The sequence below is a fragment of the Lynx canadensis genome, chromosome A1 (genome assembly GCF_007474595.2).
Source record: "Lynx canadensis isolate LIC74 chromosome A1, mLynCan4.pri.v2, whole genome shotgun sequence".
Classification (NCBI taxonomy): Eukaryota; Metazoa; Chordata; class Mammalia; order Carnivora; family Felidae; genus Lynx; species Lynx canadensis.
In genome coordinates, this window is record NC_044303.2 from 38062228 (window position 1) to 38081360 (window position 19133).

At 36.7% G+C, this 19133-nt stretch overlaps 1 pseudogene; it reads left to right on the top strand.

Annotated features, from left to right (window-relative positions):
- The first annotated feature begins 17861 nt into the window (after positions 1-17861).
- LOC115500028 lies at positions 17862-18537 on the top strand (annotated as a pseudogene).
- Positions 18538-19133: the final 596 nt, after the last annotated feature.

Here is a 19133-nt window from a genome sequence, read left to right on the forward strand (position 1 = left end):
ATAAAAATTCATAAGAGCAGTGATATATAAAAATTATATTTACTCCTTTTCCTAACGAAGGCCCTAATCAAGGGACTTTACTTTATATAACAACAATAATGAGAGGAATTTAGCAAGTGTTATAATTTGCCATTGACAACTGAATCAAAAGACATGTAAAATTATGGGAAATGGAGTAACTTTTCACTATGCAATCCTTATTATGAAATATATCAATGGAAACACTTTCCATTTTGATCCATGAGGCCAGCAAAATTGTAAACATTACAAAGGACAGGAAGAGAAAATAACTGACTGATACCTCTCATGAATATACATATACATATACATATACCTCTCATGAATATATATATACATATACATATACATATATATTGTATATACATATATGTGTATACACATATATTCACCCAAATATTGTAAAGGTGAATTCTTTTTACAAGTAACAATACAATTTGAAAAAGGGGAATGAACTCTAGAAATGTGAGATTTATTTAATATTTGAAAATCAATTAATGTAATTTGTAATATTGGTAGATTAAACATAATAGCTTAAAGGACAAAGACTTATGATCTTCTTAAACGTTCAGAGAAATAATATAATACAATGTCACCTATTAATGATATAAATTAAACTCTCAGAAAACTAAGGAAACACTATAATTTACTCAACCTGGCAAAGAGCATCTGTGAAAACATAATAGCCACCCCACCATTCTATTTAATAATGAAATAATGGACATTTTTCCTTAAAATCAGAAGCAACTATTAGAACTTAGATATGAATTTAGGAAGATCATGGGATGCAAGGCCAACCTACACAAAAAAATCAATTGCATTCGTATATGTTAGTAGGAAGCAGTTAGAAAATACAGATTTTAAATATGCTAGAGACTTCTGCTTCTGACCAAAAGGATATAAAAAATATATCCATGTGAGACAATAAGTCAGACAAAATACATGAACCAACATTTTTCAAGACACTGAACATGAGACAATGAAGGACAATGATCTCTGACAGACAAAAAAACAAATAATGTGAGTCTTTCTGTTGCCAAAACTTACTACCTCAAGAGAGTTTCCAAGCTGTGGTGCAGGGATGGATAATTCAGATGAGGTCCATTGAGCTCCCTGGGCTGAGAAGATTGCCTGGATGGTCAAGGACAGTGAAGTGACATGAGTTCACTGAACATCTTACCAGAGGGGAGAGACTTGGGTGGAGAGGGAGTTCTGGAAATCTACAAAGGGTCATTTCCAAATATGCAGAAGAATAGTGCCCAGAAAACATGGGTAAGGTACTAACAACCTGATGCTTGGAAAGAATGTCTAGAATATATTAGAGAGAACAGTATTCAGTATTCACATAAGAGTGAAAATCGTGCCTCTTCCCACCAACGATCCTGGAAAACCTTGATTCACTGAGCATCAGATTGGGCATTCAGAAGGGTTAGAAGCATTTTGTTTCAGAAGTAGAGAATGATTGGCTATGGACGAAACACTGCTATTGTGATTCCTAGCAAGTTTTAAAAACAAGACCAGAAAGGATCAAACTGTTTTAGAATGATTTAATAACATCTCAGTACAAAGTTTAATATGTTTAAAAGAATTCAAAAATGCTATCATCCAATAAGGTGAAATTTCCAATCCTTTCTCATTCGAATAAAAATATATTTAAAAAATAATTCCAGGACTAGAAACCTCATTTGCTAAATGTCTATATTTTATTTTCTTCTCTACAGTGAAAAACTGCATTTATATCCCCTAAATGTTGAAATGATTTTTTTCTCCTTGCCCTTTCTAATATTCAATCATACTCAAACTGGTGCATCCCACTATCATGTTTAAAACACCCTCTGAAAATATAGTTAGCAAGATCCAGTACAGAATAGATATCAGATATACCATTCAGTGGAATGCTCTATTTATCTGTGGCTAATGTGCTTTCCCTAAATGCACCACCTCTTATTTCTCTGTAACCAATACAAACCTATATAAAATATTAATTCCCATAAGTTAAGTTTTAGGAAAATAGAACCATAAAATCGATTACATTCTACAGACTATTGACTTGGATGAAAGGGGGGGGCGGCAGCCTGATGCAGAAACAGTGACAGAAAATAACAACAAAGAACTTTTCTTAATGTCATGGCAAATGAAGCTTTTATTTTATCACCTGTCAAATGAGAACTCATTTGTTTTAGACAGAGAAGTACCAGACATTGTAAAATGAGACATTGAAGAAAAAAAATGTCCACATCAGTGTAGATATGTATATAGTCATAGAAATTTAGAGCCTTGGTGCATGAAAACATTATTTACAAATACGTAGGGTGCGTTAACAGTTTGGGTTGAAGCTCGAACTAACCTGTCACAAAACATTAATTGCCAGTCATTCTGGTTCTAAATATTTGTGTTACTGTTAAACACAAATATTAGAGAATAGCTTATATAGTTTGCCATCTATTTAGAATTTTTTGACCCCACTTCATGTAATTTGCACATGACAATAAAAGTATGTGGACTGTTTATCTTTTAATTGCATTATACATAGATTATTCATCTTTCATTGTCTTGCTGGTAAGTCCTGGGGAAGGAACTCTGTGGGCTATGTCATCTCTCCATTGCCCCTGGCCTTCCTGTTTTATTTAGAATATGGAAGTTACTGACAGGAGACCAGAGGTCGGGGGGTGGGGTAGGGGAGGGGAGCCATTTCTTTCCTATTCTAATTTTTGCACATAATCTCCAGAAGTAGTTTTTTTGCTGCCAGGAATATAGCTCTTCAATGTCTACTCCTTAGTACATTCTTGTAACAATGTTTTCTCCTCTCAACACTATAGACTTGGATGTAGAATAGCATCCCATGGTTGCTTTTTTTCTGGATATCTCATGATGCCTTTAGTCTTCTTCTAACCCTGACAATAAATCTGTAAGTGGTCCCTTCTGTTGGTCCATCTGGGGGAATTCAGTAATCCAGTAATGCTGACTGATAAAGTGTATTACTAAAAAGTTTGTTTGGGTGACAGGACTGGATTTTTCATAAATATCAAGATTTTTGGTATGAAGTAGCAAATATTTTTAATGTGAACCTGAAATAATACCTGAAACTTATTGAATTTTTAAAATCTAATAGGTAATATTATGAGCAACATATATGTATTGTGTTTCAGTTCTCACAACAGTGTATGTGCTACTGTTACAAACAAAACAAAGTCAATCTAGTGATGGTTCACAACTGTCAAATTATTTTGGTAAATAATAGTGTCTTGTAGTGGTAGGCTATACAGAGATATTTCCCAATTTCACCAACATGCAGAATGTTATAATAAAAGCAAGTCTTGGATCAAATTCTGTCATTGATGCATTATACCTGTTTTTAGTAGGTTTAGTGAAAGCCAACACTATATCCAGAGGAAGAAATCAGGTCAGAAGACAGTGTCCTTTGTGAAGTAGGAGATAGCCAGTACTAACAGGATTTAGAGTCTGATCCCTGCCAAAGAGATAGTAGAATGCTCTGTTTTCCAGTTTCTTGTAGCTGATTCATACAACAAGAATGAGTCCTACAAAACCGATACTCTTAAAAACAAGAACAGTGAATCCCAACCACTTTTTTGAACCATTTATTTCACCAGTGAAAACTTATTTCTAATAGCTCAGAGTAATTGGCGTACTCCGTGGTACAGATTTCAATAATGATATTTGATTTGCTCAGGAAACAAGTCTGTTATGCTGATTCTACTAATGTATTTCAAATGGTAACTACGCCAAGGCATAGATTACAGGTAACATAATTATATACTACAATACTTAGATGTATGTTTGATCAATTTATTTTTTCTATAAGAAAAAAAAAGGCGAGCTCCTAAATAGAAATAAAGCTTTTCTTATAATTAATAAGGGATAAAGAGGACTATTCCTGAAGAGTCACTATAGCAGATGTGGTAATGGATTATATACACTGTATCATAAGGCCTGTGTCTACTCTATCTCACCTTCTAATCACTAAACAGCATTTCCCTCTCCTTCCCTCATTCTCTCCCTCTCTAATCCTCTCCCTCCCCCCATCCCTCCCTCTTCTTGTCTCTGGTTTTGGGTCTTACATGTGCACACACACACACACACACACACACTGCCATTTCACCAAACCATTAGGTAGTTGTATATTATTCAATATTTCGCCTCTAAAGACTTAAAGTACCTTTTAATAACAAGGGCATTGTCCTACATAGTCATAATACAATTAACAAACTCAGAAAAGTTCGTGCTAATACTACTAAAGCAAAAATTATACCAGTCAAAAGTAAACAGAGTAAGAAAAAAATTATTCAAGGTTGTTGCAATAGTAGAGAGAGACCAGAAGACAGAATTCAACTCCACTGGAAAACAAAAACAAAAACAAAAACTGGAGTTTTTAAGAGCTGAGGGAGGCCTTTTTTGTTTGCTAATTGGCCTTACCAAAAGGAAAAGTAAACTCTCTTATCTTCAGGACAGGACATGGTTTTATAGCTTGAAGCAAGACACCCACCAAAGTTAGGTGCCTACTCTCCCACAGAGACTGGGAGATAGGGTCTCTACCTTCCTTGATGATTACATTTCAAAGGGATGGTCCCAAGGTCCTTGAGAAAGTCTTCCTTTATAAAACTGACAAGAGGCTTTAAAAAGATTTACATCTCAAAGAAGCAGAAAAAGAATTTGCAATTACAAGTTTTCTAAAGAAAATCCTCTAAAGAAAGGGAGAGAAGGGATCTCTTTGGTTAGGGCTTCTGGATTCTCTCAGGGGCTGGAGTATGAGGTAGGTCAGAGGCCTAGAGGCAGGAAGAAGCCTCCTTATAAACTTTAGTCAAACAGGGAAATGTAACTATCATCTTGGTTAATACAATATTAATCATTAAACATTAATTATTTTCTCATAGAAAATCAATATTAACATTTCCTCAGTTCTCAAAGTATCCTTTTTAACTGTTTAAAAAAAATCTGGGATATAAGAAAAGAACATGAAATGTGTTAAGTTTTCATGGGTCTTTAGCTTTCCTTAAATCTAGAAAAAATGCTTCAGCTATGATTTCTTTGTTGACATTGACATTTGTGAAGAGTCAGCACTAGTTGTTTTATAGAAGTCCATCTATACTGAGTTGTTTTTACAAGTTAGCACATACACAGTATACCAAGTAGGTTTTATCCCTCCCCTCTTCTTACATGAAGAAACTAAAAGGGAGGTTAATTCTATTGACTCAAATTATGTAGTTTCTAAGTAACTAGCAGGGCCAGGATCTAATATAAATAGTAAGATTTATCACTTTTACCCTAATAATGCATTGTAATAATGTATAAAATACCCAAAATATGATTTTTTCTTGTTCTGTGATTATTCATCAGCAAATGTGTGGTCATAATTTATGTTATTTATATATTACATACATATATACATGTGTGTGTATACACACACACACACACACACACACACACAGTGTGTTCCTTTATCTGGTAGGCTTTGTTCTCAGGCCTAGTATACAGAGACACTTACAATCAAATCACTGCCCTGAAGTAATATTGACACTGAAATATTTAAAAATTGTCAATCTGAATCTTAGGCAATGGACACATAATTAGGCGAAACACTATATTCTATTGGAGCAGTTTAATACAGAAATGAAAATCTGGAAAGATTTCTTAAAGGAGAAGAAAATTATCTTTTATTACCTTTTTCCCTGATAGTTGAGCTTGCAAACTCCTAACAATAAATTGGTTTACTTTTTTGTGAGTTTTTAAGATTTATGTATTTTTGAGAGATAGAGAGAGACATAGTACCATAGGGGGAGAGGCAGAGAGAAAGAAAGACACAGAATCCAAAGCAGGCTCCGGGCTCTGAGCTGTCAGCACGGAGTTAGACGTAGGGGCTCAAACTCACGAACTGCAAGATCGTGACCTGAGCTGATGTCAGACACTCAACGGACTGAGCCACCCTGAGACCTCTAAATTGGTTTACTTTTAATCATTATATAAACTAAGACCATTTTGTAGTTACATTAACAACGCATTTTAACTTTCACAATTTTTAAATCTTCACACAATTATGAAGAATAAGTTGAAAGTTCAAACATAAGGTCTTCCTGTTCATGAAATGGTGATTTAGCATGAACTGTTGAGTGCTTCCCTCGATAGCAGTCCTAACTAAACTACAGAAGTGAGATAGAGGTACGGATCTGAGTAGTAAGTGTAAACCTGAGTACCTGCAAAGTTGATCAAGGACTTCCCAGAACCTGTGTGCAGTGGTGGCAGCTGGTGACAGAGCACCCCCAGATCAGCAGTGGAGATGGAGTTTGGAGAAGAACTTTTAAGTTCTGTTCTTACATCTTTCCCATAAGTTCAAACACTCATTTTCATGTTGGTATGAAAATATCAGGGCTGAATAAAGGACTCCTGAAGAAGGAACTAACTTCTACTCAGAGCTGATGAATTACAGTGTAATAATACTTCCAGGTTTGTTTTTTGTTTTTTCCGTAAGTGCTTTATGACTGAGGCTTTGTTCAGAGATGTTGCCAGTTGAAAGTCAGCAGAGATGGTTGACTATAATTCTGGAGTGCCTGAGGCTCTTAGCCCTGGGTTTCATTGATATTCATCTTTTTTTTTTTTTTTAAGATTTTCTCTTTAAGTAATCTCTACATCCAATGTGGGCCTCAAACTTACAACTCTGAGATCAAGAGTCACATGCTCTACCGTATGAACCAGCCAGAGCAGACAGTCCCATTGCCACTCATTGACAGAGAAAAAAGATTAAACCAGGGAACAAATAAGACCATTAAAAAAGACTGACATTTTTTCTCATTGCCACATAGAGAAAAAATGAAATATGGCCTTTTGTAGCAACATGGATGGAACTGGAGAGTGTAATGCTAAGTGAAATAAGCCATACAGAGAAAGACAGATACCATATGGTTTCACTCTTTTGTGGATCCTGAGAAACTTAACAGGAACCCATGGGGGAGGGGAAGGAAAAAAAAAAAAAGAGGTTAGAGTGGGAGAGAGCCAAAGCATAAGAGACTGTTAAAAAACTGAGAACAAACTGAGGGTTGATGGGGGGGTGGGAGGGAAGGGAAGGTGGGTGATGGGTATTGAGGAGGGCACCTTTTGGGATGAGCACTGGGTGTTGTATGGAAACCAATTTGTCAATAAATTTCATATATATAAAAAAAAAAAAAAAAGACTGACAGACTGGGGCGCCTGGGTGGCTCAGTCAGTTAAGCGGCCGACTTCGGCTCAGGTCATGATCTCGCGGTCAGTGAGTTCAGCCCCGCATCGGGCTCTGTGCTGACAGCTCAGAGCCTGGAGCCTGTTTTGGATTCTGTGTCTCCCTCTCTCTGACCCTCCCCTGTTCATGCTCTGTCTCTCTCTGTCTCAAAAATAAGTAAACGTTAAAAAAAAAATTAAAAAAAAAAGACAGAAGATCAAATTACAGAACTCAGTTGTGTTTGTCAAAACGGTAATATCCAAGTAGAACATGCAAATAACACGAGTCACAAAAACTAAATTAGGAATTAACTTAAATACATACGATGTAATAATAATAAATAAATGTTGTAATTATATTAAGAGTTACACAGAGGCGCCTGGGTGACTCAGTCAGGTAAGCGTCCAGACACTTGGTTTTGGTTCAGGTCAGGATCTCGCTGTTCATGAGACTGAATCCTGTGTCAGTCCCTGCACTGACAGCAAGGAGCCTGCTTGGGATTCTGTCTCCCATCTCTCTCTGCCCCTCCTCTGCTCATGCTCTCTCTTAAAATAAATGAACTTAAAAAAAAAGAAAAAAGAGTTGCACAAAAAGTAATGGAGAAGACTTGAAAATATTTCCCATTTTATTGGTTTGGTTGACTTAATAACATGAATATATTATTTTTTCTAAGATAAATTTATAAATTCAATGCAATTTCAATCCAAATTTCAGCTGGAAATAAAGAACTCTGTAAAATTAGTCTAATATTTATCTGATAAACAGTTCATAAACATCCAAGTTAAACTCTTTTGAAATGTGATTTCTTAAACAAGGCCCTGAGGGTACAAACCATGAAGAATAAAATTTATAGATGGTTAAATTAAAATTAAGGATTTCTGTTCAATGATGCCAAGATAGAATTAATTGACACATGACATATTTAGAGAAGATATTTGCAATACCTAAAACCAATAAGGGCTAATATCTAGATTATATAAAAACTCCTAAATCCTATAAGGAAAAGGAAGAACCAACAGAGAATAAGTAAAAACAAAAACAAAAACAGAACCTAATTCATAAAAAAATGAAGGTGAAGTGTAAAACAAAAATAGAGCTTAAACCCATTACATTAGTTAATGTTGTATTAAAACAACATTGCTCTATTCTTTGAATTTTTCAGATTGGTAAAGTTATGGAGTTGGATAATGCCATGTATTGTCAGGGTGTGGAATGTAGAAGCTTCATGCACTGCTGGCAATGAAAAAGGCTAATGCAATCATTCTGGAAAGCCATCTGGCAGTATTTGGTCAAATTAAGCATGTGAACACTATGATCCAGGAATCTTATTTTTTGGAACTTACCCAGAGAAATTCTTACACATAGTAATAAGAGTGTATATACTATTATAGATTGCGGTAGTGAGGCATGAGAGAAAATCTAGTTGCCCATCCCAAGGGCAATGGATAAGGACAATTTAATGAAGCATATGGTTGAACACTGTTGATATTCGTAAGCAATATGGGTAGATATTTTAAAATTCATTTAAGTATAAAAGCAAATAAAATTATGGGATCTATTACACAGTGCAATTAAACTAAAACTCCTAAACAATGTTTAAAGAACAAATAAAAGTATCTTTATAAAATGCAATAGAATAGTTGACTATGAAGGGAAAATAAAAGGACATTAGGATAGGGAACAAATAGCAAATAAATGTGACTATTGACTAGTGAGGTACAAAAAAATTAAAAGACCCTTTTCCTAAGTGACTTTCCTGTCTCATAAATTTGGATCTCAGACTCTAAATCCAAAACGTATTCCAGTGTAGCAAATGGGGATCTTAGGAATCTACATCTGATTATTACCTACCAGAACTGATGAGATTGTGTCCTCCAATAACCAGTAAGAAAGCTCCATGTGGTGTAAAATTGGAGATTTTTTTTCTTTCTTTTCATTTTTCCTTCCCTCCCTTTCTCTGTCTTTCTCCTCCCTGTCTCTCCCTGTCTCATTCTTATTTTATTTATTCCTTTATTTTACAATTTAATATTTTGTGGTGGTGTAGATCGGTTACAGCAGTGGGAAGTTTTTTAGACCCATGCAGGTTGGAAAAACAACATGATACTTTGATTCCAGAATATCTGCTTATGCATCCCTGCAGAGCTTAGATGTGGGCAAATATGACGAATTATTTAGACAATAGGCCTGGGAATTGGTTAAAGTATGAAATAAGCACCATATAAAGTGGGGAAATAACTAGACTATTCCTAACTGTAGTGACAGTGCTGGTAAACCAAAACAAAAACAGCTAAAGTGGAATAAAGATGGAAACTAAAACAAAGGAAAGTAAATAGTATGGCTTCTTCCACTTAGTGGAAAACCTTCTGATGCTTTTGTTGTTGCTACTTGAGCAGAAGTGATATTTATTCATATGACAAGTTGCAACTCTCCATAACCCGAAAGACTCTACAGGTAGATAGGGACCATAACCTGGTAAACAAAATAGTTTGTATTCTGTTAATGAGTTGGGGCAATTTAAATAGGAGTACTAGCAGACCAGTGCATTATTGCTAATGTGAATTCTCAGAATAAATGATCAGTAGAGTACATTGCTTATCTTAGATTCTTCCTAAATGGAAGGAATTATTGTATTCCCAACGTGGCTACAAACTCTTGTGAGTAGACACTTCTAGACTGCATTACAATTAACTTGTAATGCAGTGGGTGAAGGTGGAAATCTAGCAGATTTACCCTGGGACAGTCAAACTTCTCTATTCCCTCTCCAGCTAAAAAAATAACATGTTCTTTCCACAACAGTAGGAATGTTAAGGACAGAGACAGAACTATACCAACAATGTGATAATAAGAGATAGACCTTAATTTGGTACTAATGATACAAACCATGCATCCCCAAATTTCTGTTACTTTATGTAACTTGGCTTTGGGAGTGGCAAGAAAATGCACAGGAGTAGCCAGCATACATGTTTTAGATGATCAGTAAAAATTGGTACTATCTGCACTTCAACAACCTCCTTCTTAAAAGGGGAACATTAAAGCGAAAATAAAGAAAAGAAGGAAGGACTAAACCAGGTGAAATTATTTAAGTGGCTATTAGAAAATGAAATTAAAAATGAAAGAAAATTGACAGTGTTGTTATTAAGAAACGGTGGCATATCATCAATGGTTGAGTGGTTGAAACAAACTTCAACTCTAGTCATAAGATTTGCTTCATTTATCCTACTTTGGATTCATTAAAATTTCATTATGAGAATCACAAATTAGACAAAACAGTTGATGAGGGGCTAAATCCCCCCCCCACCGTTTTTAAATAGAAAACCATCTGAGAACAATTAACTGAAGGCAGGGATCTAGCAAAACACCTGAGAGGAGGAGTCAAGGTCTTAGACGATGGCATATGAAAAATGTTTATGAGGAATATGCAAAACTTGTGGAGATGACTGGATATAGGCATTTAACGTGAAGTACACATTGGGAATAGACAGAAAAAAGACCCAAAGGTAAAATGTGCAGAGTACAGATGTTCTCTAGTGGATAATTGAAACATATGACAGGATATATTTTGTGTTATGTCACCATTACATTAGAGTATAATTGAGACCATGTGTGCAAATGGAGAGATCCAAATGTACTATTTTTAAATTGGAGGTGAGCCAAATTTACCCTTGACCTGATTAAAATTGGACATTTGGAAACCTTCGGCATTTCCCTATCTTCTCTAATAAATATTAACTGATATAGAATTCTGGGAAGGCAACAACAGATTATTCCTCCAATTAAGAAAGGGACTGAAGTGGGAGTATTGATTTCCACTAACTAACTTTTTAACAACTCCATCTTGTAGATACATAAGGCAGTTGTTTCATAGAGACAGACAATAAGGCTCTTGGGATCAAACAAAACAATTTCCCTGAGGGATTTGTCTGGAACAGATGTGGTAAAACCTATATAACAAGAAATGCAACAAGACAAGGATTATTGATATGTTGTAATAGAGGTGAGTAGGCCCTTTGTACCCATTCTTTTTTTTTTTGTAATATAGTAAAACATTACCCACATTTATGTGGAGTGGACTTCAGTACACTTTCACAGTTTCCCCAAAGGAACATTTAATTCACTGGCATACTATCATAAAGAAGTACATCAGCACTTAGACTTTAAAGTCATTAGAATCAATTGATGCCCTGAGTTGAAAACATAATGATAATTCTTCCACAGACAGGAAAGATAGAAGGACAGTAGTGACATCACCCATGTGACAAAGACTGGCTGATTTAAGTAGACAAAATCTAAGATCTAGAGAGTCGGTGAAATGTTGGACAATTATAACGAGCTTGGAGTATCTCTCCAAACATGAGAAATTGATCACTATTGTTTACAACCATATAAGAAGTACAGACAGAGACTTATGGGACCATTTGTGTTCTGGTGAATCACATCTCTCATTTAGTGATAATGCTGGAGCCTATGCAAAAAGTCCTGAGACTTGTATTTAATGAAATCTATATTTGAATAGGGCCTGAAAATAAATATCTATTAAAAGATTTAAAAGGATCATGGCTCAAACATTGCTTGTACGACCTTGTGATCCAAACACTCAATTAATTTTAAAAGTTTCTGCAATTAAAAAGAGTAAAGAATGGAGCCTTTGGCAGAAATTGAAAGCTATACCTCAGTAAAGATTGAATTTTGGATTTGAAATATGCCTGTTGTAGCCACTCAATACAGTTGTTTTGAAAGAATTGGTAGCTGTTACTGGGCACACAAAGAGACTACTTTAACATAAAAGGACATCAGAAAACCCTGAGAATAGGAAAACAGACAGCAGTTCAAGATCCAAGATCATCTGATAAGAAATGTTCATGTCCTTTATGAAAAGCCTACTTCATTGGTGGAGATCCCAAGATCTTCCTTCTCATATTGCTACATGGTTTGAACCACATTTTCCCTCATAACCAAGGAAAAGAGGCTTGTTGATTATGTATGAGAGTCCCTGGATTGAAGGTCATGCTTTTGCTTAGAAATCAGTGAAAATAAGCCCTGTAGTTTGTCAAGTTTTGGTGAGGGAAGGTGTGAGTAATTGTAAACTTATACCATAGGTACAGGTGAGTGCCTCAGTGTTGAGCAGTGTAGGTATATATTCTCAGGAAAGTGTTAAAATATTTACAGATCTTTTTAGACTAGATACAAATGACTTGATATGCGCTCTAGCAAATGGACCATAGATGATTGGACACTACCAGTGCGGGGTATTCAGTTATGGAAGTTCTTATGGAAATGTAGAGGTAGAATTAAGACTCAGTACTTGGCACAGGAGACTTTAGGTGATCTGATTTTATATTCGTATGATACATGATTTTATATACATATAAAAAGTAACAAACACCTGTGTTAGTGAAATAAGGTGGCACAATGGTGTTCAAGCAATCCAAAAGTAGGCCAGGTAATGAAATATTCCTGTCTAATTCAGTGAACCATTGTTGTGTTAAAAGATTATACTTAGTATCATCAGCAAATAAAGTGCCCAAAGATGGCTTAAAGAAGAATTCCTTGAGGTCAAAGACCTGCATAGGATGACAGGTGAATTATGTCCAACCTCACTGCCCAAAGGACAATTTCATAAGGCAATTTTTAATTTGGGGTGCATTGTTTATTTTCAAATTGCACACATTCCCTAAATTCCCAGTGACAAAAATATATATGATAGTTTAATTAGCCCTAGCTCCAACAGGCCAAGCAGTAGCGTTAGGAACAGAATACAGAATTCTGAATTACACCCAAATTAAAATACTAGAAGCCTGTCATCATGCTGAAAAAGGTTTGCTAATCTTAATATGTACATTAATGGGGGCTCTCTTCCAAGATTGGTTATGTCTGGTTGTCAGTATGGAAATAAAATAAAACAGGGGCACCTGGGTGACTCAGTCAGCTAAGCGTCCAACTTCAACTCAGGTCATGATCTCTTGGTCTGTGAGTTTGGGCTCTGCACCCAGCTCTGTGATGGCAGCCTGAAGCCTGCTTCAAATTCTGTGTCTCCCTCTCTGCCCCTCCCCCGCTCTCTCTCGCTTTCACTCTCTCTCAAAAATAAACATTGAAAAAATTTTTAAAAACTTAAAAAAATTATTAAAAATATAAAACAGTTTTTGATGTATAAACTTGTTGATAGGACACCACAGATACCAACAATGCTGTGAGAGGGTATGGACCCTCACTAAAAGAACTAATAACTATTTTAACCTTTATGAAATCTATATTTGTTTTATTTCTTTTTAACTTTTAAATGTTTGTTTACTTTTTGGAGAGACAGATAGCATGAGTGGGGGAGCGGCAGAGAGAGAGGAAGACAAAGAATCTGAAACAGGCCCCAGGCTCTGAGCTGTCAGCACAGAGCCCTACACAGGGCTCAAACGGGGAGATCATGACCTAGGCCGGAGTCGGACGTTTAACAAACTGAGCCACCCAGGCACCCCTCAAATCTATATTTTGAAGACCAATGGCCAGAAATGCTAGAGATCTGAATGGTAGGTTGTTCATTTACAAAATATGAATACCATGCTGAAATTAGAGCAGAACATTACTTAGGAGTGAGGTCTATAAATTGTTTTCTATGAACTCAGGTACTATAAATATAGGAGAACTTATATTTTTCATGGTTTAATTTCATTCATTTCAGGAATGAAGGGCCAATGCTATGTCTTTCCTTTGGGGCTAAGTGAGGCGTGTTGCTTAATTAACGGTAACTGGAAGCCTGAGTTGGAAAGAGCTTAATTTATCATATCTGACATATGACTATCTCTAGAAATAGAATCCAGAATTTAGTGAAAACTGGCTTCTAGGTATAACTGCAGGCATTAGACATGTAGTTGCTGTGGAGAAAGAATAGAAAATGATACTGTATCATGCATGAGTGTTAAGCTTTTAAAAATCTTTCTGCTATACCTGTAGTATAGAATGAAATTTGGTTAATTCTAATTGACTAAATGAAAATAGAAACTATGTAGATTATGATCTCAATTATTAGACAATATTTGGGGGGGGGTCTATTTTGAAAACCTTAAATGTTACAATACCTATGGAAAATGGCCAGAAAAAAAAAAAAAAGTATGTTTGGTCTCAGAAAATTACAAATGAAACCAATCATCTATACATATAAAAAGTTTCAAGTAACTGTGGATTATAGCAAAAAGAGAATATTCTCATAAAAGTAATCTAAATAAGGGTTATGGTCACAATTAAAAAGATTTATGTAAAGAATTTACACTCATTGGTTACTGGTAAATGTCGGGTTAAGAGTATATTGATTCCTTTGTAATGTTCTCTTTGTTAGCAATCGATTTGTCTAGGGTTTAATCAGCTTAAGAATCTCCAGTTATGTTTAATAATTTGTTGTTTCCTAAGTATGTCATGTGTGCCCTTACTTCCAGGTCTCTTTATCACTATGATATTTCCTAGAAAGATTCTGATCTTTTTGCCTCACCATGTCTGAAGCATTCTTCAAATTAACTCCTCATGGAAGCTTTACCTATCCCTGAGTTTGGGTTATGTGTAGTTTTTATTTGCTTCTCTACAACTATAATCAATTCTAGTCCAAATCCCCATTTACTTCTTCATCTTGATTTTTTGGACCAGAGTGCCGTGTAATTCACAGACTACAGCATCAAAATCACATGGGAGGTAATTTAAAAAAAATATGTCCTTGGATCTCACCTTAGACTTATTAAATCAGAAACTCTAGAGCCTGGGAATTGGCTCTGGTGATTCTTAAAAGCACTAATATTTGAAAAACCTTTGCTCTACTCTATGCTCTCCTAAGCAGCCTATGGATGAAGCTTTCTGACATAAAGTTCGGTAAGACTATAGTAGCATAGGCTGCAGTGTTTATTATATCATGTGCTGTGTTTTAAGCACAAACACACATCTAGGAATGAAGTTACTGTGATTTACATTTTTTGTTACTATAAATCAAAGAAAATTTAATAATTACATGTAAGCAAAAATGGAAAAACAAATATTAAAATTAGCAATATTATTTCAATGGAATAAATCTACTTCATTAGCATGAAATTGCTGAATGCAAAATAAATCTGATAAAATTGACAGTTGGGCACAACTTCTTTTGAGCTTATCATGATTAATGCTGAGGCTTATGATGGTTCTCAGTCTTACTCAATTTTTAAAATATAAAATACCATGAAACTTTCATTTGGATAGAAAAACACAATAGATTTTGGTCTTCCTTGGCCAGAATACTAACTTATTTGCCAAATATTTTTTATTAAATTAAAACTATTTAAAAATTTTAATTATAAAGTTTTTTTGTTTGTTTAGAGGAACTGCCACTTTATTGGAAGCCCCGTTGTGGGTCTGGAGAGCCTGTCTTTCACTGTGAGCCCTACTAAGGAACAGATTTGGGGGGTACACCTGCTGAGAAGGGTCTGGAGTTCCACATTATGAAAACATTTTTAAATGCTTTTATTTATTTTTGAGACATAGAGAGACAGAGCATGAGCAGGGGAGGGTCAGAGAGAGAGGGAGACACAGAATCTGAAGCAGGCTCTAGGCTCCGAGCTGTCAGCACAGAGCCCGATGCAGGGCTCGAACTCACGGACTGTGAGATCATGACGGGAGCTGAAGTCGGACGCTTAACCGACTGAGCCACCCAGGCGCCCCAAAGGCCCACATTCTAGCCTCACCATCCAGAGCAGGCAGGTCACCTTGGCACTCCTAGTCCCCATCCGGCTCCCAGGCCCGGGAAAAGCAGAGCAAAGCCATGGAGGGGGCCTAGAACCAAAAGCGCAAGGCTCAAGCACCGCTCGAATGTCCAACCAAACCCCAAGCCTGTGCTGCTCCTTTTAACGAAGGGCCGCAGAAAGGAGTCTGCCAGACATGGACTGGCCTATAGCTGGAGGGAATGCAGGACTAGGGGTGGAAGAAGAAGAGGCTGTCAGGAAAGGAGCCACAGAAACAAAGATAAAGCCAGGAGAGCACAGGAGAGTTCCGAGCAGGAGGCGGGGATGGTGAAGGGGCGGGCCCGGCCACGTTTGAGCAGCTCCAAGCAGGATGGAACCAGTTCTGCAGATGCTGCCCACTGTTCCGTGCCTGGGGCTCACCTCCAAGGAGTACCGCCCAATCTTCTCACACACAGGTGAGCAGGGAGCGGCAGTAAAAGGGAGGGGGTGGCAGGGTCCCTGGAAGGGCGACAGTTCTTCCCCCAACTCCAGTCCCACCCGCCAGCCAGCCAGTTGGCTTTGAGAGTGTAAATTGTGCGCCATTTTTTCCCATTACTGCCAACAATTTTCCTGGCAGACGTTTGCTCTCCTGCCCACTGCGGTCCACCTGCTCGGTCCAGGGTCCCAGGTTCACTCGCAGAAGCAGATGGCGTGGATGGCATGGTGCTTCTGACAGCGCGGAGTCACCAATCCTCAGTGAATCAAACTAAAGTTTAGAGCAGGGACACACCGGGGTGGGCTTTCCAGTTTGTTAGGACGCAGCAGGCTTTCGGGGTGACCTGCATGTCACCCTGAGTTGAGAAGAGGAGAGTGTGCAGATCAAGGCAGCTAGAGTTTTAGAGCTGCATACTCTAAGGTAAACTATACATGAAAAGAGCCTCAGAGATAGGTGGAGAATCCCTCTCAAGAATGCAGCGGAGTACTAATTCACACGCATTTGAGGAAAATACCTGAGGCTGGGAAAAGAACCACCTGATACATGTTTAGAGAAAACAATCTCCAGAGCTCAAATAGAGCAACGAGTAGTTTGTGTTTCATGGAGGTGTAAAAATGTTATAAATCTTGGGCCATTGAGTAGAGTACTAAGAAAGGTATTGCCTCAGTAGTGAAATAAAATTAGCCAAGACTAAAGACTTGCTCTGGCCTTATGTGAGGTTCAAACTACTTCCAAGTAACCCAACTGGATTGAAATGAAACCTCAAGAATAATTTAGGTATGTAAAAATATTCGGTGCTCAAAAAGGTAAAATTCAGTGTGTCTGGCATTCAATCAAAAATTACCAGTCAAGCAAAGAAGGATGAAAGTATGACCAAAATGAGGAGAAATTAAAGAGACCAGAAATGAGATACCAAAATTAACTATGGGCTGAATATTATTAACATATCTATCTCTATCTCTATCTCTATCTCTATCTCTATATCTCTATCCAAATCTATCTATAGATAGACAGATATCTCTGCCAAACCATGTCTATGATACCGTTGTTTTATTGTTTACATAAGTTATTGCCACAACAACATGTAGGCAGTTTAAATGTCTTTTTGAATAATCAATTTTCATATGTTCAATCTATTAAAAATCTATTTAGGGGTACGTGGGTGCCTCATTCAGTTAAGCTAGCTACTCTTGATTTCAGCTCATGTCATGATCTGGCAGTTGGTGGGATTGAGCCCCGTGCTGACAGTATGGAGACTGTTTGGGATTCTCTCTCCCTCTTTCTCTGCCCATCCCCTGCTCACTCACGTGCTTGCTGTCTCTCAAAGTAAATAAATAAACATTAAAAAAACAAACAAACTACCATTTAAGAATATGCACATGTGGGAGGGTGGGTGGGCAAGGATCACCAGTGATGACCCCAGGCAAAGCTGGTGCTCCTGCCCCAGTGCCCAACTGGTTGGACCTGGTTAGGCATGATCTAGGTGACCCTCATCTTCAACACCATGGGAAGCCAAGGCTTTCCAAGTTCTACAAGCCCTACAGAGAAGATACACAACAGCCAGTCATCAGGGAGACATTCTATTTGGTATCTAAGAGAGATGAAAATGTAATTTCTTAGAAGGAGAATTGTTAATTGGAGGATCTGACAACAAGCTGATTTATAGACATTATGCAACATTATACTTCGTCTTCTATGTGGATTCTTCACAAAGTGAACTTGGCATTTTAAATCCAATTCAATCACCCAGGAACCCCAAGATTCATGGATCTCTTACCATGTGTATACAGATCTGACCCCCAAACCCACCAATCCCTGCTTCCTGAAAATCTTTCATAATGTCCTTAGAACTCAAAGTATTTGTGGAAACATTAGACAAGCGTTTTGAAAATGTCTGTGAACTGGATTTAATTTACAATGTAGACAAGGTTCACAATATTCTTGCAGAAATGGTGATGGAGTGAATGGTATTGGAGACAAAAATGAATGAGATTGTTACACAAATTCATGCACAAAATGAACTGGAGAAATCTGAGGCTGGCTTTGCAGGATCTCTAGCCTGTGCTGTATCAGCTGTAAAAAATATGAATCTTCCTGAGATCCCAAGAAATATTGACACTGCTGATATCAGTATAAAAAAGAAATATTGATATTGCTGATACCAAACCTGCCCTTTATTTAAAATAAAAAATTAAAAAGGCCACTCCCAGATAAAATCCAGGGGAAAAGTCATTTAAGTTTACCTTGCAGTTGCTTACCAAAAATAGAAGAGGAGAGTCTTAACTTTTGCTCTTGGATTGAAGTCCAGATACTGTATAGAAGTTGTGTGAAATCAGTATGGAAGCTGAACGTTGCTTTTTTTGCTCAGTGATTTTGAAGAAACTGAGTAGTACCCCTGTGATATTTCTCTTTCTTTTCTGAACTACATTCCCATATCCACCTAAGGCATGCCTCTATGGACTGACTACTACAGTATTTCAAAAAGTGCTTGAGACATTTCTTTAAATTATGTCCTTTAAACGATCCAAATGTTTTTTGTATGGTTCACAAGAGCAGCATTCCACAATTCTTTCTGTCATTTGTTACAATTGTTATTTAAAAAACCAAGTATGTATTGCGTGAAAACATTATGACCTTTGTCTCTCTTTTTAAATTTATTTTTCAATTAAAAAGGACCATTTTATTCATAGTAAGTACCGTTCACCTTAGAAAAAAGAGCTTTGGAAAAAGGCTGATTTACTACATG